Below are 24,720 nucleotides of genomic sequence, written 5' to 3' on the forward strand. Positions count from 1 at the left end.
TCAATGCATTTTGACCTAAAATGAACATTTACTGTTTTCTCTTAAATGCAATATGGGAGAAAAACCATTTCACATCACATTTGTGGGTCTTGGTCTTCAACACAATCTGTGAAATTTTGAGCTGTCTGTGTTTGTTACAAGAGGAGATATCACAAAGTATGCACTTTTGTTGTTTCCATTGCATTCAATGCATTTTGTCATAAAACGAGCATTTGCTGTTTTCTCTTAAATGCAACATGGGAGAAAAATATTTCACATCACATTTCTGGGTCTTGGTCTTCAACACAATCTGTGAAATTTTGAGCTGTCTGTGTTTGCTACAAGAGGAGATATCACAAAGTATGCACTTTTGTTGTTTCCACTGGTGTCAATGCATTTTGGCCTAAAACGAGCATTTGCTGTTTTCTCTTAAAACAACACGGGAGAAAAACCGTTTCACATCACATTTGTGGGTCTTGATCTTCAACACTATCTGTGAAATTTTGAGCTGTCTGTGTTTGCTACAAGAGGAGATATCACAAAGTATGCACTTTTGTTGTTTCCATTGGTTTCAATGCATTTTGGCCTATAACGAGCATTTGCTGTTTTCTCTTAAACGCAACGTGGGAGAAAAACCATTTCACATCACATTTGTGGGTCTTGGTCTTCAACACAATCAGTGAATTTTTGAGCTGTCTGTGTTTGCTACAAGAGGAGATATCACAAAGAATGCACTTTTGTTGTTTACATTGGTTTCAATGCATTTTGGCCTAAAATGAGCATTTGCTGTTTTCTCTTAAACGCAACACGGGAGAAAAACCATTTCACATCACATTTGTGGGTCTTGATCTTCAACACAATCTGTGGAATTTTGAGCTGTCTGTGTTTGCTACAAGAGGAGATATCACAAAGTATATGTTTTTCTTATTTACATTGGTTTCTATGCATTTTGGCCTAAAATGAGCCTTTGCTGTTTTCTCTTAAACGCAACGTGGGAGAAAAACCATTTCAAATCACATTTGTGGGTCTTGGTCTTCAACACAATCTGTGAAATTTTGAGCTGTCTGTGTTTGCTACAAGAGGAGATATCACAAAGTATGCGCTTTTGTTGTTTCCATTGGTTTCAATACATTTTGGCTTTAAATGAGCATTTGCTATTTTCTCTTAAATGCAACATGGGAGAAAAAACATGTCACATCACATTTGTGGGTTTTGGTCTTCAAAACAATCTGTGAAATTTTGAGCTGTCTGTGTTTGCTACAAGAGGAGATATCACAAAGTATGCGCTTTTGTTGTTTCCATTGGTTTCAATGCATTTTGGCCTTAAACTAGCATTTGCTGTTTTCTCTTAAAATGCAACATGGGAGTAAAACCATTTCACATCACATTTGTGGGTCTTGGTCTTCAACACAATCTGTGAAATTTTGAGCTGTCTGTGTTTGCTACAAGAGGAGATATCACAAAGTATGCGCTTTTGTTGTTTCCATTGGTTTCAATGCATTTTGGCCTTAATCGAGCATTTGCTGTTTTCTCTTAAAACTCAACAAGGGAGTAAAACCATTTGACATCACATTTGTGGGTCTTGGTCGTCAACACAATCTGTGAAATTTTGAGCTGTTTGTGTTTGCTACAAGAGGAGATATCACAAAGTATGCGCTTTTGTTGTTTCCATTGGTTTCAATGCATTTTGGCCTAAAATGAGCATTTACTGTTTTCTCTTAAATGCAATATGGGAGAAAAACCATTTCACATCACATTTGTGGGTCTTGGTATTCAACACAATCTGTGAAATTTTGAGCTGTCTGTGTTTGCTACAAGAGGAGATATCACAAAGTATGCACTTTTGTTGTTTCCATTGCATTCAATGCATTTTGTCATAAAACGAGCATTTGCTGTTTTCTCTTAAATGCAACATGGGAGAAAAATATTTCACATCACATTTCTGGGTCTTGGTCTTCAACACAATCTGTGAAATTTTGAGCTGTCTGTGTTTGCTACAAGAGCAGATATCGCAAAGTATGCACTTTTGTTGTTTCCATTGGTGTCAATGCATTTTGGCCTAAAACAAGCATTTGCTGTTTTCTCTTAAAACAACACGGGAGAAAAACTGTTTCACATCACATTTGTGGGTCTTGATCTTCAACACTATCTGTGATATTTTGAGCTGTCTGTGTTTGCTACAAGAGGAGATATCACAAAGTATGCACTTTTGTTGTTTCCATTGGTTTCAATGCATTTTGGCCTAAAACGAGCATTTGCTGTTTTCTCTTAAACGCCACGTGTGAGAAAAACCATTTCACATCACATTTGTGGGTCTTGATCTTCAACACAATCTGTGGAATTTTGAGCTGTCTGTGTTTGCTACAAGAGGAGATATCACAAAGTATGCGCTTTTGTTGTTTCCATTGGTTTCAATGCATTTTGGCCTAAAATGAGCATTTGCTGTTTTCTCTTAAACACAACATGGGAGAAAAACCATTTCACATCACATTTGTGGGTGTTGGTCTTCAACACAATCTGTGAAATTTTGAGCTGTCTGTGTTTGCTACAAGAGGAGATATCACAAAGTATGCGCTTTTGTTGTTTCCATTGGTTTCAATGCATTTTGGCCTAAAACGAGCATTTGCTGTTTTCTCTTAAACGCAATATGGGAGAAAAACCATTTCACATCACATTTGTGGGTCTTGGTCTACAACACAATCAGTGAATTTTTGAGCTGTCTGTGTTTGCTACAAGAGGAGATATCACAAAGAATGCACTTTTGTTGTTTCCATTGGTTTCAATGCATTTTGGCCTAAAATGAGCATTTGCTGTTTTCTCTTAAACGCAACATGGGAGAAAAACCATTTCACATCACATTTGTGGGTCTTGATCTTCAACACAATCTGTGGAATTTTGAGCTGTCTGTGTTTGCTACAAGAGGAGATATCACAAAGTATGTGTTTTTCTTATTTACATTGGTTTCTATGCATTTTGGCCTAAAATGAGCCTTTGCTGTTTTCTCTTAAACGCAATGTGGGAGAAAAGCCATTTCAAATCACATTTGTGGGTCTTGGTCTTCAACACAATCTGTGAAATTTTGAGCTGTCTGTGTTTGCTACAAGAGGAGATATCACAAAGTATGCGCTTTTGTTGTTTCCATTGGTTTCAATGCATTTTGGCCTAAAATGAGCATTTGCTGTTTTCTCTTAAACGCAACACGGGAGAAAAACCATTTCACATCACATTTGTGGGTCTTGATCTTCAACACAATCTGTGGAATTTTGAGCTGTCTGTGTTTGCTACAAGAGGAGATATCACAAAGTATGTGTTTTTCTTATTTACATTGGTTTCTATGCATTTTGGCCTAAAATGAGCCTTTGCTGTTTTCTCTTAAACGCAACGTGGGAGAAAAACCATTTCAAATCACATTTGTGGGTCTTGGTCTTCAACGCAATCTGTGAAATTTTGAGCTGTCTGTGTTTGCTACAAGAGGAGATATCACAAAGTATGCGCTTTTGTTGTTTCCATTGGTTTCAATGCATTTTGGCTTTAAACGAGCATTTGCTATTTTCTCTTAAATGCAACATGGGAGAAAAAACATGTCACATCACATTTGTGGGTTTTGGTCTTCAAAACAATCTGTGAAATTTTGAGCTGTCTGTGTTTGCTACAAGAGAAGATATCACAAAGTATGCGCTTTTGTTGTTTCCATTGGTTTCAATTAATTTTGGCCTTAAACTAGCATTTGCTGTTTTCTCTTAAAATGCAACATGGGAGTAAAACCATTTCACATCACATTTGTGGGTCTTGGTCTTCAACACAATCTGTGAAATTTTGAGCTGTCTGTGTTTGCTACAAGAGGAGATATCACAAAGTATGCGCTTTTGTTGTTTCCATTGGTTTCAATGCATTTTGGCCTTAATCGAGCATTTGCTGTTTTCTCTTAAAACTCAACAAGGGAGTAAAACCATTTGACATCACATTTGTGGGTCTTGGTCGTCAACACAATCTGTGAAATTTTGAGCTGTTTGTGTTTGCTTCAAGAGGAGATATCACAAAGTATGCGCTTTTGTTGTTTCCATTGGTTTCAATGCATTTTGGCCTAAAATGAGCATTTACTGTTTTCTCTTAAATGCAATATGGGAGAAAAACCATTTCACATCACATTTGTGGGTCTTGGTCTTCAACACAATCTGTGAAATTTTGAGCTGTCTGTGTTTGCTACAAGAGGAGATATCACAAAGTATGCACTTTTGTTGTTTCCATTGCATTCAATGCATTTTGTCATAAAATGAGCATTTGCTGTTTTCTCTTAAATGCAACATGGGAGAAAAATATTTCACATCACATTTCTGGGTCTTGGTCTTCAACACAATCTGTGAAATTTTGAGCTGTCTGTGTTTGCTACAAGAGGAGATATCGCAAAGTATGCACTTTTGTTGTTTCCATTGGTGTCAATGCATTTTGGCCTAAAACAAGCATTTGCTGTTTTCTCTTAAAACAACACGGGAGAAAAACCGTTTCACATCACATTTGTGGGTCTTGATCTTCAACACTATCTGTGATATTTTGAGCTGTCTGTGTTTGCTACAAGAGGAGATATCACAAAGTATGCACTTTTGTTGTTTCCATTGGTTTCAATGCATTTTGGCCTAAAACAAGCATTTGCTGTTTTCTCTTAAACGCCACGTGTGAGAAAAACCATTTCACATCACATTTGTGGGTCTTGATCTTCAACACAATCTGTGGAATTTTGAGCTGTCTGTGTTTGCTACAAGAGGAGATATCACAAAGTATGCGCTTTTGTTGTTTCCATTGGTTTCAATGCATTTTGGCCTTAAACGAGCATTTGCTGTTTTCTCTTAAATGCAACATGGGAGAAAAACTATTTCACATCACATTTGTGGGTCTTGGTCTTCAACACAATCTGTGAAATTTTGAGCTGTCTGTGTTTGCTACAAGAGGAGATATCACAAAGTATGCGCTTTTGTTGTTTCCATTGGTTTCAATGCATTTTGGCCTAAAATGAGCATTTGCTGTTTTCTCTTAAACACAACATGGGAGAAAAACCATTTCACATCACATTTGTGGGTGTTGGTCTTCAACACAATCTGTGAAATTTTGAGCTGTCTGTGTTTGCTACAAGACGAGATATCACAAAGTATGCGCTTTTGTTGTTTCCATTGGTTTCAATGCATTTTGGCCTAAAACGAGCATTTGCTGTTTTCTCTTAAACGCAATATGGGAGAAAAACCATTTCACATCATATTTGTGGGTCTTGGTCTACAACACAATCAGTGAATTATTGAGCTGTCTGTGTTTGCTACAAGAGGAGATATCACAAAGTATGCGCTTTTGTTGTTTCCATTGGTTTCAATGCATTTTGGCCTAAAATGAGCATTTGCTGTTTTCTCTTAAACACAACATGGGAGAAAAACCATTTCACATCACATTTGTGGGTGTTGGTCTTCAACACAATCTGTGAAATTTTGAGCTGTCTGTGTTTGCTACAAGACGAGATATCACAAAGTATGCGCTTTTGTTGTTTCCATTGGTTTCAATGCATTTTGGCCTAAAACGAGCATTTGCTGTTTTCTCTTAAACGCAATATGGGAGAAAAACCATTTCACATCATATTTGTGGGTCTTGGTCTACAACACAATCAGTGAATTTTTGAGCTGTCTGTGTTTGCTACAAGAGGAGATATCACAAAGAATGCACTTTTGTTGTTTCCATTGGTTTCAATGCATTTTGGCCTAAAATGAGCATTTGCTGTTTTCTCTTAAACGCAACACGGGAGAAAAACCATTTCACATCACATTTGTGGGTCTTGATCTTCAACACAATCTGTGGAATTTTGAGCTGTCTGTGTTTGCTACAAGAGGAGATATCACAAAGTATGTGTTTTTCTTATTTACATTGGTTTCTATGCATTTTGGCCTAAAATGAGCCTTTGCTGTTTTCTCTTAAACGCAACGTGGGAGAAAAGCCATTTCAAATCACATTTGTGGGTCTTTGTCTTCAACACAATCTGTGAAATTTTGAGCTGTCTGTGTTTGCTACAAGAGGAGATATCACAAAGTATGCGCTTTTGTTGTTTCCATTGGTTTCAATGCATTTTGGCCTAAAATGAGCATTTGCTGTTTTCTCTTAAACGCAACACGGGAGAAAAACCATTTCACATCACATTTGTGGGTAATGCTTTTTTATTAAAATCTTGCAACGCATGAATAAATAAATAATACATAAAATTTGCATTGCGAAACAAATAAGCTTGCTACATACAAAGCATCAAGATGTCAAATATACAGGATAATATCCTCATCATAATAATTAAACATTATTAGAAAACACAGAACCTCATTCATGCCACTCATTCTTACCACCCAGACGAGACAGAGTGCCAACAACACCTCCACCAAACTATCTATATTCAAAATTAACCCCCGACCCTGAGCTACCTATCACCAACACTAACTCCATATCAGCATAGAGAAAATAAACTGAGCTGCTTAGGCATATGTAAAACCATTCTTCAAAACGAAACAAAGTCCAAAAAACTACCCGAAAAATGTGAAAGAACAGGAAGCACCAGTATGAACGGAAGAGGCTGTCAGCCACCCACTAAGGGGGTTTCAGGTGTCTCCACCTCCTTGACCACCCAACGGCATCCAACCTCCTCCTGTCCATTTCCATCAGACTTCCAACCTCGTGAAGAATGAAACGCGTCACCACCTCACAGGGAAGGATTTTACTTCTAGTCGTTACTAAACACCGTGCACTCCACGTGTGATATCTGACCACTAAGCTAACTATAAAAATAGTGACCAAATCATAACGCCCAAAACCTTTGAATGCCCCATAAGCCCACTCAGGGTAACTGAGCCCCGAAAGGCACGGGATGCGTAAAGCGTTTGAGACCCTTCTATAAACTTCGATGTTAAAGGAACATTCACGCAGGAAGTGGTCCATGGTCTCCTCCACCCCCAGACATTCCTCACGTGGACAACCACGATCACCGGCACTTCGCCACCTGATGTGCCCCCTAACATAGAGTCTTCCTTGGAAGGAGAGCCAGGCAAGGTCCCTATACTTCAGTGGGATTCTTTCTGAGCAAATCAAAGAGATCCCATTTGAGCAAACCTCACCTGGGCAGTCCCTTAGTGTCAGCGGTGCGTAGAAGTGAGCCCGCAAAATGCCTTTCTCCAACTCCCTTCTAGAAAGGGTTTTGACATCACTCACTGCCACTCCCCATTGCCTTGTCACTCTCAAGCACTGAATGACATAGATCGGAAGAGCACCGGACCTGCCTCTGAAGGTTTTCACATGGCCCCCATCATACCAGAGCTCAAGGAAAGGGGACACCCAAGCCCTAAAGCTCTCTACCCACCAAGGAGGAGCCTCCAAAAATAGGCTTCCAAGATTGAGCTTAATAAAAGTTGTGGCAAAAAAGACCACTGGATTGACCATGCCAAATCCACCTTCTTTCCTTGGTCTGTAGGTTATACCTCTTTTAACAATGTTCATCCCATTCCCCCAAAACAAGAGGAAGAACAAGGATGACACTTTAGACCACAAAGACCGTGGCAAGAAACACACATAACTGACATAAAGAAATATGGGAACCAGAAAGGTTTTGCACAGGTGAACCCTTTCCCTGTAAGAGAACTGCCAAGTTCTCCAGGACTGCACTTTCCTGTTGGCTTCCTCTATCCTCCTCTCCCAATTTCGAGTGGCATAATCACCACGGTCAAATGTGATGCCTAGAATTTTGATCTGAGGACTTGCCTGGGGGAGGCTATCCGGAAGGTCAAACTCGTCGCCTTCCTCCCCCATCCAGAAAGCTTCACATTTATCTTGGTTTACTCTGGAGCACGAGGCTTCAGAGTAGTCGGAGATCAGGTGTTCCATGCACTGCGCCTCTGCCACGGAGGACAAGACCACAGTGACATCATCCGCGTAGGCCACTACTCTCAAAGGAGCCTCTGGGCCCAGCTGCACCCCCCTCAACGCACTACAACCAATCCTCCTGACGAAGGGATCAATCGCAAACACATATAAGAGGGGGCTCAGGGGGCATCCCTGACGGACACCAGAGTCAACCCTGAAAGCAGGACCCACCCAACCATTGACAAGCGGGAAGCTCTCGGCCTGATTGTACAGAACACGAAGCCAATTCACCACCCTCACCGGAATACCATACCATACCATTCCAGAACAGCCCACAAGTACTTGTGATTCACCCGGTCAAAAGCCTTGGACTGGTCCAATGCCAGTAAGTACTTACCCCACCTCTCAGCACGGCATCGCTCTATGGCCTCCCGGACGCCAAGGACAGCACTAAACGTGCTACGGCCCTTCACAGTGCAGTGCTGAGACGAGGACAGCACCAGCCCGGAAATTTCCATCAGCCGATTGAATAGTATTTTTGCCAGAATCTTTCTATCCGTATTAAGAAGAGCGATGGGGCGCCAGTTCTCATTACGGGACGGGTCCTTACCTTTTGATAGCAATATGAGGGCAGAAGACCTCATGGAGGGAGGGAGCAATCCCTCACCCAGGCACTCATTATATACTTCCATGAGGTGGGGAGCCAAGATGTCCCTGAAAGCTTTAAAGAATTCGGATGTCAAACCATCCGGTCCTGGAGATTTTTTTTTGACAAGCCGTCTATAGCTCTCTTGACTTCTTCTGTTGTCACATCGCTGCCCAAGGAGTCAAAAGAGACATCAAGCTTCACAAGCCCCGGTGTCCCCCTCAGAAAAGACTCCATCCTCTCACTAATGAGTGGCTGCTCAGACAGAAGGTCGGAGTAAAAGGACCCGATGACTCCCAAGATACCCTCCCTGTCCTCACAGAGAGTACCCAGTTCATCATACAGGCCCCTAACCTCCCTCAAATCGACCGATTTCCTGCAACTCTGGTAAGGATCAGGCGAGTGGTATTTACCATAATCCCTCTCCAGAACCAAGGAAGCCAGACGATCGTACTGATGCTCCCTCAGCTGAGCTTTCACCCGGGAGATATCCCCACTATCTCCACCCTCAGAGATCAAGAAATCTAGTTTCTTTCTCAAGCTCTGGTAGACGCACCGTTTTCTCAAGTTTTTATGAGCTATAAGCCTCTGAAAAAACCTCCGAGTTCTTTTTTTGCACTCTTCCCACCACTCAGATCTAGTCCAACCAGCCTCCAGAAGTGTCTCCTGTAGTTGAAAGAAGTCCCTAAAGGACTGGCTAACACTCTCCTCCTTCAGAACTTCAGAGTTCAAACGCCAAAGGCCCCGCCCTTTCTGAGGGGTTTCTGAGGCATTCAACGCGACACTCAGACAAACGTGATCAGAAAATTCTACTGCCCTTGCCTCAAGAGGCAAAGTTTTCAAACTTTCCTTAACAAAAAACCTATCTATCCTAGACCTACGACTACCACAAAAGTATGTGTACCCCGTGAGGTCTGGACTATGGCGAATATGCACATCGACCAGGCCAGCTTCCCTAATCATGCTAACTAAGAACCTAGCATCATAGCCCAGGGTTGACTTTGCACCCCCCCTGTCTTTGGGCCTCACGATGGTATTAAAGTCACCACCAAAGACAACTTGCCGGGCTGTAAAAAGGAATGGCTTTATCAGCCCAAAGAGGCACTTCCTATCCTAGGCCGACTGCGGTCCATAGATGTTGATCAACCTGAGATCATGCCCCCTTAGGCTAATATCCAAAACCATACACCTACCTACCTGTAGCTCCATAATCTTGTGTACAGTTACCATGCCGGAAAAAAGTACCGCCACCCCACCGTACGGCTCGGCCGCAAGCGACCAGAAGGACGGACCACGCCTCCACTGGCTTTTGGCCCTGCGAAGTGTGGACAAATCCCCTATTCTGGTCTCTTGCAAAAACAAAAAGTCAACATCAATTGTGTTGAAAAAAGAAAAGGCCATATAGCGAGCACGCTCGGAAAGAACGGAAGCCACATTAATGGTGGCACATCGTATAGGATGGGGATCCATAATTCCAGATTATAGAGGTAGGACTCCATCTTACTTTCTCTTTGCCTGTTGAGCAGACTCCTCCCCAGAGGAGCCTGTTCTTTTGCAGGTGATCCCAAAAGGAAGCACCCCATCAGACGGCAAGACAACCTCTTCCAAACCACCCACCACCACATCCACACCAACAGAAACCATTGAGGCCTCGGCCTCAACCTGCAGGCTACCGCGCCCACCAACACCCTTAGCCTCTGGGGAAGGACCCGGGTCCGGATCTGGAGGTTTTGGTATAGCTGTACCCTCAGACCGAGTCCCGGGAGGATGCATCTCCCCAGGAGCCACTAAAGGGTAAGAAGCATCTGGGGCCAACTCAGGGGTTTCTTCCACACACTCTACCTCCTCCGAAAACACCCCACTCTGCCCCTCTGCAGGCTTATCCACCACCACTGCCTTATCTCCTAGCTCCATCCCCGCTAAATCCCACTCTGGGCTTTCAGTGCCCGATCTCTTCCCCGCTCCTCCAGCCTTGCCCTCCTTCGCCCTTTTCTTCCTCCTTTCCCTAGGCTGCGCTCCCGCTGCTGCCTCTCCAAAGGTTGACTTTTTCCCAACCTTTCTTCCCACGACTTTGTTGGGGACAAAGACAAGCTCCTCACCATCCCCCCTTACCACCTCCCCCTCCTCCTTCTCCTCTTCGTCCGAGGTATTAAAATAGAATCTATTAGATAGAGTGACCTTCTCTCCTGTATGCCTTAGCTTTTTTTTCCTCTTTTTCTTTCCCACCTCGACCACCGTAAAGGGAGCATCTTTCTCACCAGCATCTTTACCTGGTGCAATTTCACACCCAGTGGTACTGGCTGCAGGAACCTTGGTTTTTCCTACACCTTCCGGCTCACCCTCTCCTGGTCTCTCCCCATTCCTCTCCATTGCGGTTTCAAAGCCTGCATCCTCACCGCTCACCTGCCCGCTAGTCAAACCACCCCCCACCTCTTCCTGCCTATCCCCCACAACAACTGTCACCCCTAAGCCTTCGTTGTGGGCTGCAGACGGGCAGCGGCTGTAAGGATGACCCACCTTTCCACAGAGGTTACACCTGACCTGCCTGCAATCTTTGGATATGTGCCCTAACCCACTGCACAGCGAGCACTTAATTGCCGTGCAGTCATTAGAAAAATGCCGGAAATCCCCACATTTGTGGCAGACCTTCGGCTGCCCAGGGTAAAATACCTGGATTTTGTCACGTCCTATAAAGGCTGCTGCCGGGATGTGCTTCACTTCAATGCCAACCTGGTGTAACCTGACAAAAATGGAATAGGCACCACCCCATACACCTTTAGTGTAGTCAAACTTCTCCAAGTGGGGAGAAAGTACCACACAGTGTCGCGAGAGCCAGAATAGAATATCTGCCTCCGGCAATGACTCATTCCGGACAAGGATAGTCACCTTCGCCCTGTCCTGACGCGACACCACCAGAGACCTATACCTACAATATGGCTCTATCCCCTTTTTCTCCTCCCACCTACCACTAAAGGCTTGCAGGCCCCTCAAGGACATGAAGCTAAGATCATAATCCGGAGTTCTCACCGGGTGAATGCAAGCGAACAAATCACCCGGCGAGAACCCCAGAGAAAAAACCATGCCCAGGAAGGCGGCCTTTCCAGGCGGCTCACCGCCTCCAACCCACTTCAATTGTACCACATTGCGCCTTTTAATAGGTGCCCCTCCACCACTTCTAATCATCGGGACAACCGGCGCCCTGCCCGATACAACATTGGCGTAAGAGGAGGGACCCGGTCTAGGCAGGGTCGAAGGGCCAGCTACGGGCAACGCTAAAGCGGGCACAGGACCCGAACCTACTCCCACACCAGAACCTTCACCAACATTCTCCCTCACCCCTGCCTGCCTGGCCAGATCAGCTTTTATTATGTCCACCGCTGCCAAGGACCTAGCAGGAACACTGATCCCCCCAAATATGGTGTCGACCACTGCCAGCTGGCCCTTATCAAGGGCTGACCTATCCAGTCCAGGAAGTCCTTGTGCCATCTGTGGCACTGCTTTAGGTGTGATGACAGCAGACCTCTCCAATGCCTCCACCTCCATGGCAATCGCCACCATCTGGGCTTCAGAGTCCCCAATTGTGGCCTCTCCAAAATGGCCGCCGCCACCAACTGGAGACACATTCGGCAGATAGTGCTTTCCACCGCCCTGGACTCCAACAACATGGCCGCCGCCTGATGACGGCCCGACACGCTGCTGCACTTCCTCGGCAGGACCTCCCACTACACCAATAGTAGTGTCGGGGCCTACAGGCACCCGGGGATGATCCACCTCAGTGCCTCCACCACCGGTCAGCACCGGCCCTACCGACGCAGCCTTCGGGGGTGAGACCTGAGCCGCCGCATCGCAGGAAGCTATAGCGGTTGTCCCGGCAACGGCGTCAGCCGCTACCATGGGAACCGCCACGCCCCCCGCTCCAGCACAGCCCGGCTCTGCCCCCAGGAGAGACGCCTCCCCTTGCCCATACTCCGCAACCACCGGCGCCATCTTTGAAAGTCCTCCGGCCGCCTCCCCGCCGGGCGCCATCTTGGGACTCCTGGCCAATAAGACCGCCGCCTCGTCCTTCATACTTCCGTCACCGGCTCCACGGGAATCGGGCATCTCCGTCCCCGCTTCCTCCGGGCATCCAGCCACCTCCAGTTTCACGCCATCGGCCCCAGCAGCGCCCGGACCATCCACAGCCACACCAGTAGGAAGAACCGGAGCTCCCGCAGCCGCATCAGAGCCTGGTAAGCACTTTTTCTTGCCCTCCTCACGCAGCTGAGAGATTCTCCCTCTCAGCCTTTCCACCTTCTTTCCCAAATCCGCAATTTCACTGCTGAGAATGGGCTTCTGCCAACTTTTAGCACTCTGCCTTTTATTTTTCTTGGCTGAGATCCAGGCCTGAGCACGCCGGACCTCGCGCCTGAGTTCATCCGGCCCTAGGCCTAGAAACTCATCCTCTGTCTCATCACTCTCTGCCTCCGCTTCACTGCAGCTCCCCTGGCTCAGCACAGATTCACCGCTGGACAACCCCGCGTCCTGGTCCTGGCCATCGGCACAAAGAGCCTCCTCCTCACCGTCCAGACTGGTAAGCACCTTGCTCCCCAGGGTTACTTCACCCAGGGGACCAGCCTCCTCCGGTTTGGAGACTCCCTCCAACACCACCGGGCCCGCAAACACCAGGTCACCGCTGGCCTCTCTGGAGGAGAGCTGGGTTAATAGCACCACAGCCCTCCTCAGACCAGGATCGCTAGGCCCACCACCAGGCCCTCCTCCAGGACCAGAAGCCTGGGGATCGCCATCATCCTCCTCCCCAGGAGGGTCCATCCTCTGCTGGGGGAAACGCTCAGGAGAGACCACTGGCTTCAAATACTACCAGAGGCCTGGGAGCTCTGAAATGGGTGACCTCTCGCCGAGGGATTCAACACATCCAGTGAAATTTTGAGCTGTCTGTGTTTGCTACAAGAGGAGATATCACAAAGTATGCGTTTTTCTTATTTACATTGGTTTCTATGCATTTTGGCCTAAAATGAGCCTTTGCTGTTTTCTCTTAAACGCAACGTGGGAGAAAAACCATTTCAAATCACATTTGTGGGTCTTGGTCTTCAACACAATCTGTGAAATTTTGAGCTGTCTGTGTTTGCTACAAGAGGAGATATCACAAAGTATGCGCTTTTGTTGTTTCCATTGGTTTCAATGCATTTTGGCTTTAAACGAGCATTTGCTATTTTCTCTTAAATGCAACATGGGAGAAAAAACATGTCACATCACATTTGTGGGTTTTGGTCTTCAAAACAATCTGTGAAATTTTGAGCTGTCTGTGTTTGCTACAAGAGAAGATATCACAAAGTATGCGCTTTTGTTGTTTCCATTGGTTTCAATTAATTTTGGCCTTAAACTAGCATTTGCTGTTTTCTCTTAAAATGCAACATGGGAGTAAAACCATTTCACATCACATTTGTGGGTCTTGGTCTTCAACACAATCTGTGAAATTTTGAGCTGTCTGTGTTTGCTACAAGAGGAGATATCACAAAGTATGCGCTTTTGTTGTTTCCATTGGTTTCAATGCATTTTGGCCTTAATCGAGCATTTGCTGTTTTCTCTTAAAACTCAACAAGGGAGTAAAACCATTTGACATCACATTTGTGGGTCTTGGTCGTCAACACAATCTGTGAAATTTTGAGCTGTTTGTGTTTGCTTCAAGAGGAGATATCACAAAGTATGCGCTTTTGTTGTTTCCATTGGTTTCAATGCATTTTGGCCTATAATGAGCATTTACTGTTTTCTCTTAAATGCAATATGGGAGAAAAACCATTTCACATCACATTTGTGGGTCTTGGTCTTCAACACAATCTGTGAAATTTTGAGCTGTCTGTGTTTGCTACAAGAGGAGATATCACAAAGTATGCACTTTTGTTGTTTCCATTGCATTCAATGCATTTTGTCATAAAACGAGCATTTGCTGTTTTCTCTTAAATGCAACATGGGAGAAAAATATTTCACATCACATTTCTGGGTCTTGGTCTTCAACACAATCTGTGAAATTTTGAGCTGTCTGTGTTTGCTACAAGAGGAGATATCGCAAAGTATGCACTTTTGTTGTTTCCATTGGTGTCAATGCATTTTGGCCTAAAACAAGCATTTGCTGTTTTCTCTTAAAACAACACGGGAGAAAAACCGTTTCACATCACATTTGTGGGTCTTGATCTTCAACACTATCTGTGATATTTTGAGCTGTCTGTGTTTGCTACAAGAGGAGATATCACAAAGTATGCACTTTTGTTGTTTCCATTGGTTTCAATGCATTTTGGCCTAAAACAAGCATTTGCTGTTTTCTCTTAAACGCCACGTGTGAGAAAAACCATTTCACATCACATTTGTGGGTCTTGATCTTCAACACAATCTGTGGAATTTTGAGCTGTCTGTGTTTGCTACAAGAGGAGATATCACAAAGTATGCGCTTTTGTTGTTTCCATTGGTTTCAATGCATTTTGGCCTTAAACGAGCATTTGCTGTTTTCTCTTAAATGCAACATGGGAGAAAAACTATTTCACATCACATTTGTGGGTCTTGGTCTTCAACACAATCTGTGAAATTTTGAGCTGTCTGTGTTTGCTACAAGAGGAGATATCACAAAGTATGCGCTTTTGTTGTTTCCATTGGTTTCAATGCATTTTGGCCTAAAATGAGCATTTGCTGTTTTCTCTTAAACACAACATGGGAGAAAAACCATTTCACATCACATTTGTGGGTGTTGGTCTTCAACACAATCTGTGAAATTTTGAGCTGTCTGTGTTTGCTACAAGAGGAGATATCACAAAGTATGCGCTTTTGTTTCCATTGGTTTCAATGCATTTTGGCCTAAAATGAGCATTTGCTGTTTTCTCTTAAACGCAACACGGGAGAAAAACCATTTCACATCACATTTGTGGGTCTTGATCTTCAACACAATCTGTGGAATTTTGAGCTGTCTGTGTTTGCTACAAGAGAAGATATCACAAAGTATGCGCTTTTGTTGTTTCCATTGGTTTCAATTAATTTTGGCCTTAAACTAGCATTTGCTGTTTTCTCTTAAAATGCAACATGGGAGTAAAACCATTTCACATCACATTTGTGGGTCTTGGTCTTCAACACAATCTGTGAAATTTTGAGCTGTCTGTGTTTGCTACAAGAGGAGATATCACAAAGTATGCGCTTTTGTTGTTTCCATTGGTTTCAATGCATTTTGGCCTTAATCGAGCATTTGCTGTTTACTCTTAAAACTCAACAAGGGAGTAAAACCATTTGACATCACATTTGTGGGTCTTGGTCGTCAACACAATCTGTGAAATTTTGAGATGTCTGTGTTTGCTACAAGAGGAGATATCACAAAGTATGCGCATTTGTTGTTTCCATTGGTTTCAATGCATTTTGGCCTAAAATGAGCATTTGCTGTTTTCTCTTAAATGCAACATGGGAGTAAAACCATTTCACATCACATTTGTGGGTGTTGGTCTTCAACACTATCAGTGAAATTTTGAGCTGTCTGTGTTTGCTACAAGAGGAGATATCACAAAGTATGCGCTTTTGTTGTTTCCATTGGTTTCAATGCATTTTGACCTAAAATGAGCATTTACTGTTTTCTCTTAAATGCAATATGGGAGAAAAACCATTTCACATCACATTTGTGGGTCTTGGTCTTCAACACAATCTGTGAAATTTTGAGCTGTCTGTGTTTGTTACAAGAGGAGATATCACAAAGTATGCACTTTTGTTGTTTCCATTGGTTTCAATGCATTTTGGCCTAAAATGAGCATTTGCTGTTTTCTCTTAAACGCAACACGGGAGAAAAAACATTTCACATCACATTTGTGGGTCTTGATCTTCAACACAATCTGTGGAATTTTGAGCTGTCTGTGTTTGCTACAAGAGGAGATATCACAAAGTATGTGTTTTTCTTATTTACATTGGTTTCTATGCATTTTGGCCTAAAATGAGCCTTTGCTGTTTTCTCTTAAACGCAACGTGGGAGAAAAACCATTTCAAATCACATTTGTGGGTCTTGGTCTTCAACGCAATCTGTGAAATTTTGAGCTGTCTGTGTTTGCTACAAGAGGAGATATCACAAAGTATGCGCTTTTGTTGTTTCCATTGGTTTCAATGCATTTTGGCTTTAAACGAGCATTTGCTATTTTCTCTTAAATGCAACATGGGAGAAAAAACATGTCACATCACATTTGTGGGTTTTGGTCTTCAAAACAATCTGTGAAATTTTGAGCTGTCTGTGTTTGCTACAAGAGAAGATATCACAAAGTATGCGCTTTTGTTGTTTCCATTGGTTTCAATTAATTTTGGCCTTAAACTAGCATTTGCTGTTTTCTCTTAAAATGCAACATGGGAGTAAAACCATTTCACATCACATTTGTGGGTCTTGGTCTTCAACACAATCTGTGAAATTTTGAGCTGTCTGTGTTTGCTACAAGAGGAGATATCACAAAGTATGCGCTTTTGTTGTTTCCATTGGTTTCAATGCATTTTGGCCTTAATCGAGCATTTGCTGTTTTCTCTTAAAACTCAACAAGGGAGTAAAACCATTTGACATCACATTTGTGGGTCTTGGTCGTCAACACAATCTGTGAAATTTTGAGCTGTTTGTGTTTGCTTCAAGAGGAGATATCACAAAGTATGCGCTTTTGTTGTTTCCATTGGTTTCAATGCATTTTGGCCTAAAATGAGCATTTACTGTTTTCTCTTAAATGCAATATGGGAGAAAAACCATTTCACATCACATTTGTGGGTCTTGGTCTTCAACACAATCTGTGAAATTTTGAGCTGTCTGTGTTTGCTACAAGAGGAGATATCACAAAGTATGCACTTTTGTTGTTTCCATTGCATTCAATGCATTTTGTCATAAAACGAGCATTTGCTGTTTTCTCTTAAATGCAACATGGGAGAAAAATATTTCACATCACATTTCTGGGTCTTGGTCTTCAACACAATCTGTGAAATTTTGAGCTGTCTGTGTTTGCTACAAGAGGAGATATCGCAAAGTATGCACTTTTGTTGTTTCCATTGGTGTCAATGCATTTTGGCCTAAAACAAGCATTTGCTGTTTTCTCTTAAAACAACACGGGAGAAAAACCGTTTCACATCACATTTGTTGGTCTTGATCTTCAACACTATCTGTGATATTTTGAGCTGTCTGTGTTTGCTACAAGAGGAGATATCACAAAGTATGCACTTTTGTTGTTTCCATTGGTTTCAATGCATTTTGGCCTAAAACAAGCATTTGCTGTTTTCTCTTAAACGCCACGTGTGAGAAAAACCATTTCACATCACATTTGTGGGTCTTGATCTTCAACACAATCTGTGGAATTTTGAGCTGTCTGTGTTTGCTACAAGAGGAGATATCACAAAGTATGCGCTTTTGTTGTTTCCATTGGTTTCAATGCATTTTGGCCTTAAACGAGCATTTGCTGTTTTCTCTTAAATGCAACATGGGAGAAAAACTATTTCACATCACATTTGTGGGTCTTGGTCTTCAACACAATCTGTGAAATTTTGAGCTGTCTGTGTTTGCTACAAGAGGAGATATCACAAAGTATGCGCTTTTGTTGTTTCCATTGGTTTCAATGCATTTTGGCCTAAAATGAGCATTTGCTGTTTTCTCTTAAACACAACATGGGAGAAAAACCATTTCACATCACATTTGTGGGTGTTGGTCTTCAACACAATCTGTGAAATTTTGAGCTGTCTGTGTTTGCTACAAGACGAGATATCACAAAGTATGCGCTTTTGTTGTTTCCATTGGTTTCAATGCATTTTGGCCTAAAACGAGCATTTGCTGTTTTCTCTTAAACGCAATATGGGAGAAAAACCATTTCACATCATATTTGTGGGTCTTGGTCTACAACACAATCAGTGAATTATTGAGCTGTCTGTGTTTGCTACAAGAGGAGATATCACAAAGTATGCGCTTTTGTTGTTTCCATTGGTTTCAATGCATTTTGGCCTAAAATGAGCATTTGCTGTTTTCTCTTAAACACAACATGGGAGAAAAACCATTTCACATCACATTTGTGGGTGTTGGTCTTCAACACAATCTGTGAAATTTTGAGCTGTCTGTGTTTGCTACAAGACGAGATATCACAAAGTATGCGCTTTTGTTGTTTCCATTGGTTTCAATGCATTTTGGCCTAAAACGAGCATTTGCTGTTTTCTCTTAAACGCAATATGGGAGAAAAACCATTTCACATCATATTTGTGGGTCTTGGTCTACAACACAATCAGTGAATTTTTGAGCTGTCTGTGTTTGCTACAAGAGGAGATATCACAAAGAATGCACTTTTGTTGTTTCCATTGGTTTCAATGCATTTTGGCCTAAAATGAGCATTTGCTGTTTTCTCTTAAACGCAACACGGGAGAAAAACCATTTCACATCACATTTGTGGGTCTTGATCTTCAACACAATCTGTGGAATTTTGAGCTGTCTGTGTTTGCTACAAGAGGAGATATCACAAAGTATGTGTTTTTCTTATTTACATTGGTTTCTATGCATTTTGGCCTAAAATGAGCCTTTGCTGTTTTCTCTTAAACGCAACGTGGGAGAAAAGCCATTTCAAATCACATTTGTGGGTCTTTGTCTTCAACACAATCTGTGAAATTTTGAGCTGTCTGTGTTTGCTACAAGAGGAGATATCACAAAGTATGCGCTTTTGTTGTTTCCATTGGTTTCAATGCATTTTGGCCTAAAATGAGCATTTGCTGTTTTCTCTTAAACGCAACACGGGAGAAAAACCATTTCACATCACATTTGTGGGTAATGCTTTTTTATTAAAATCTTGCAACGCATGAATAAATAAATAATACATAAAATTTGCATTGCGAAACAAATAAGCTTGCTACATACAAAGCATCAAGATGTCAAATATACAGGATAATATCCTCATCATAATAATTAAACATTATTAGAAAACACAGAACCTCATTCATGCCACTCATTCTTACCACCCAGACGAGACAGAGTGCCAACAACACCTCCACCAAACTATCTATATTCAAAATTAACCCCCGACCCTGAGCTACCTATCACCAACACTAACTCCATATCAGCATAGAGAAAATAAACTGAGCTGCTTAGGCATATGTAAAACCATTCTTCAAAACGAAACAAAGTCCAAAAAACTACCCGAAAAATGTGAAAGAACAGGAAGCACCAGTATGAACGGAAGAGGCTGTCAGCCACCCACTAAGGGGGTTTCAGGTGTCTCCACCTCCTTGACCACCCAACGGCATCCAACCTCCTCCTGTCCATTTCCATCAGACTTCCAACCTCGTGAAGAATGAAACGCGTCACCACCTCACAGGGAAGGATTTTACTTCTAGTCGTTACTAAACACCGTGCACTCCACGTGTGATATCTGACCACTAAGCTAACTATAAAAATAGTGACCAAATCATAACGCCCAAAACCTTTGAATGCCCCATAAGCCCACTCAGGGTAACTGAGCCCCGAAAGGCACGGGATGCGTAAAGCGTTTGAGACCCTTCTATAAACTTCGATGTTAAAGGAACATTCACGCAGGAAGTGGTCCATGGTCTCCTCCACCCCCAGACATTCCTCACGTGGACAACCACGATCACCGGCACTTCGCCACCTGATGTGCCCCCTAACATAGAGTCTTCCTTGGAAGGAGAGCCAGGCAAGGTCCCTATACTTCAGTGGGATTCTTTCTGAGCAAATCAAAGAGATCCCATTTGAGCAAACCTCACCTGGGCAGTCCCTTAGTGTCAGCGGTGCGTAGAAGTGAGCCCGCAAAATGCCTTTCTCCAACTCCCTTCTAGAAAGGGTTTTGACATCACTCACTGCCACTCCCCATTGCCTTGTCACTCTCAAGCACTGAATGACATAGATCGGAAGAGCACCGGACCTGTCTCTGAAGGTTTTCACATGGCCCCCATCATACCAGAGCTCAAGGAAAGGGGACACCCAAGCCCTAAAGCTCTCTACCCACCAAGGAGGAGCCTCCAAAAATAGGCTTCCAAGATTGAGCTTAATAAAAGTTGTGGCAAAAAAGACCACTGGATTGACCATGCCAAATCCACCTTCTTTCCTTGGTCTGTAGGTTATACCTCTTTTAACAATGTTCATCCCATTCCCCCAAAACAAGAGGAAGAACAAGGATGACACTTTAGACCACAAAGACCGTGGCAAGAAACACACATAACTGACATAAAGAAATATGGGAACCAGAAAGGTTTTGCACAGGTGAACCCTTTCCCTGTAAGAGAACTGCCAAGTTCTCCAGGACTGCACTTTCCTGTTGGCTTCCTCTATCCTCCTCTCCCAATTTCGAGTGGCATAATCACCACGGTCAAATGTGATGCCTAGAATTTTGATCTGAGGACTTGCCTGGGGGAGGCTATCCGGAAGGTCAAACTCGTCGCCTTCCTCCCCCATCCAGAAAGCTTCACATTTATCTTGGTTTACTCTGGAGCACGAGGCTTCAGAGTAGTCGGAGATCAGGTGTTCCATGCACTGCGCCTCTGCCACGGAGGACAAGACCACAGTGACATCATCCGCGTAGGCCACTACTCTCAAAGGAGCCTCTGGGCCCAGCTGCACCCCCCTCAACGCACTACAACCAATCCTCCTGACGAAGGGATCAATCGCAAACACATATAAGAGGGGGCTCAGGGGGCATCCCTGACGGACACCAGAGTCAACCCTGAAAGCAGGACCCACCCAACCATTGACAAGCGGGAAGCTCTCGGCCTGATTGTACAGAACACGAAGCCAATTCACCACCCTCACCGGAATACCATACCATTCCAGAACAGCCCACAAGTACTTGTGATTCACCCGGTCAAAAGCCTTGGACTGGTCCAATGCCAGTAAGTACTTACCCCACCTCTCAGCACGGCATCGCTCTATGGCCTCCCGGACGCCAAGGACAGCACTAAACGTGCTACGGCCCTTCACAGTGCAGTGCTGAGACGAGGACAGCACCAGCCCGGAAATTTCCATCAGCCGATTGAATAGTATTTTTGCCAGAATCTTTCTATCCGTATTAAGAAGAGCGATGGGGCGCCAGTTCTCAATACGGGACGGGTCCTTACCTTTTGATAGCAATATGAGGGCAGAAGACCTCATGGAGGGAGGGAGCAATCCCTCACCCAGGCACTCATTATATACTTCCATGAGGTGGGGAGCCAAGATGTCCCTGAAAGCTTTAAAGAATTCGGATGTCAAACCATCCGGTCCTGGAGATTTTTTTTTGACAAGCCGTCTATAGCTCTCTTGACTTCTTCTGTTGTCACATCGCTGCCCAAGGAGTCAAAAGAGACATCAAGCTTCACAAGCCCCGGTGTCCCCCTCAGAAAAGACTCCATCCTCTCACTAATGAGTGGCTGCTCAGACAGAAGGTCGGAGTAAAAGGACCCGATGACTCCCAAGATACCCTCCCTGTCCTCACAGAGAGTACCCAGTTCATCATACAGGCCCCTAACCTCCCTCAAATCGACCGATTTCCTGCAACTCTGGTAAGGATCAGGCGAGTGGTATTTACCATAATCCCTCTCCAGAACCAAGGAAGCCAGACGATCGTACTGATGCTCCCTCAGCTGAGCTTTCACCCGGGAGATATCCCCACTATCTCCACCCTCAGAGATCAAGAAATCTAGTTTCTTTCTCAAGCTCTGGTAGACGCACCGTTTTCTCAAGTTTTTATGAGCTATAAGCCTCTGAAAAAACCTCCGAGTTCTTTTTTTGCACTCTTCCCACCACTCAGATCTAGTCCAACCAGCCTCCAGAAGTGTCTCCTGTAGTTGAAAGAAGTCCCTAAAGGACTGGCTAACACTCTCCTCCTTCAGAACTTCAGAGTTCAAACGCCAAAGGCCCCGCCCTTTCTGAGGGGTTTCTGAGGCATTCAACGCGACACTCAGACAAACGTGATCAGAAAATTCTACTGCCCTTGCCTCAAGAGGCAAAGTTTTCAAACTTTCCTTAACAAAAAACCTATCTATCCTAGACCTACGACTACCACAAAAGTATGTGTACCCCGTGAGGTCTGGACTATGGCGAATATGCACATCGACCAGGCCAGCTTCCCTAATCATGCTAACTAAGAACCTAGCATCATAGCCCAGGGTTGACTTTGCACCCCCCCTGTCTTTGGGCCTCACGATGGTATTAAAGTCACCACCAAAGACAACTTGCCGGGCTGTAAAAAGGAATGGCTTTATCAGCCCAAAGAGGCACTTCCTATCCCAGGCCGACTGCGGTCCATAGATGTTGATCAACCTGAGATCATGCCCCCTTAGGCTAATATCCAAAACCATACACCTACCTACCTGTAGCTCCATAATCTTGTGTACAGTTACCATGCCGGAAAAAAGTACCGCCACCCCACCGTACGGCTCGGCCGCAAGCGACCAGAAGGACGGACCACGCCTCCACTGGCTTTTGGCCCTGCGAAGTGTGGACAAATCCCCTATTCTGGTCTCTTGCAAAAACAAAAAGTCAACATCAATTGTGTTGAAAAAAGAAAAGGCCATATAGCGAGCACGCTCGGAAAGAACGGAAGCCACATTAATGGTGGCACATCGTATAGGATGGGGATCCATAATTCCAGATTATAGAGGTAGGACTCCATCTTACTTTCTCTTTGCCTGTTGAGCAGACTCCTCCCCAGAGGAGCCTGTTCTTTTGCAGGTGATCCCAAAAGGAAGCACCCCATCAGACGGCAAGACAACCTCTTCCAAACCACCCACCACCACATCCACACCAACAGAAACCATTGAGGCCTCGGCCTCAACCTGCAGGCTACCGCGCCCACCAACACCCTTAGCCTCTGGGGAAGGACCCGGGTCCGGATCTGGAGGTTTTGGTATAGCTGTACCCTCAGACCGAGTCCCGGGAGGATGCATCTCCCCAGGAGCCACTAAAGGGTAAGAAGCATCTGGGGCCAACTCAGGGGTTTCTTCCACACACTCTACCTCCTCCGAAAACACCCCACTCTGCCCCTCTGCAGGCTTATCCACCACCACTGCCTTATCTCCTAGCTCCATCCCCGCTAAATCCCACTCTGGGCTTTCAGTGCCCGATCTCTTCCCCGCTCCTCCAGCCTTGCCCTCCTTCGCCCTTTTCTTCCTCCTTTCCCTAGGCTGCGCTCCCGCTGCTGCCTCTCCAAAGGTTGACTTTTTCCCAACCTTTCTTCCCACGACTTTGTTGGGGACAAAGACAAGCTCCTCACCATCCCCCCTTACCACCTCCCCCTCCTCCTTCTCCTCTTCGTCCGAGGTATTAAAATAGAATCTATTAGATAGAGTGACCTTCTCTCCTGTATGCCTTAGCTTTTTTTTCCTCTTTTTCTTTCCCACCTCGACCACCGTAAAGGGAGCATCTTTCTCACCAGCATCTTTACCTGGTGCAATTTCACACCCAGTGGTACTGGCTGCAGGAACCTTGGTTTTTCCTACACCTTCCGGCTCACCCTCTCCTGGTCTCTCCCCATTCCTCTCCATTGCGGTTTCAAAGCCTGCATCCTCACCGCTCACCTGCCCGCTAGTCAAACCACCCCCCACCTCTTCCTGCCTATCCCCCACAACAACTGTCACCCCTAAGCCTTCGTTGTGGGCTGCAGACGGGCAGCGGCTGTAAGGATGACCCACCTTTCCACAGAGGTTACACCTGACCTGCCTGCAATCTTTGGATATGTGCCCTAACCCACTGCACAGCGAGCACTTAATTGCCGTGCAGTCATTAGAAAAATGCCGGAAATCCCCACATTTGTGGCAGACCTTCGGCTGCCCAGGGTAAAATACCTGGATTTTGTCACGTCCTATAAAGGCTGCTGCCGGGATGTGCTTCACTTCAATGCCAACCTGGTGTAACCTGACAAAAATGGAATAGGCACCACCCCATACACCTTTAGTGTAGTCAAACTTCTCCAAGTGGGGAGAAAGTACCACACAGTGTCGCGAGAGCCAGAATAGAATATCTGCCTCCGGCAATGACTCATTCCGGACAAGGATAGTCACCTTCGCCCTGTCCTGACGCGACACCACCAGAGACCTATACCTACAATATGGCTCTATCCCCTTTTTCTCCTCCCACCTACCACTAAAGGCTTGCAGGCCCCTCAAGGACATGAAGCTAAGATCATAATCCGGAGTTCTCACCGGGTGAATGCAAGCGAACAAATCACCCGGCGAGAACCCCAGAGAAAAAACCATGCCCAGGAAGGCGGCCTTTCCAGGCG

Source organism: Taudactylus pleione, unplaced genomic scaffold, assembly GCF_031769625.1.
Source record: "Taudactylus pleione unplaced genomic scaffold, aTauple2 ptg000760l, whole genome shotgun sequence".
Taxonomy (NCBI): domain Eukaryota; kingdom Metazoa; phylum Chordata; class Amphibia; order Anura; family Myobatrachidae; genus Taudactylus; species Taudactylus pleione.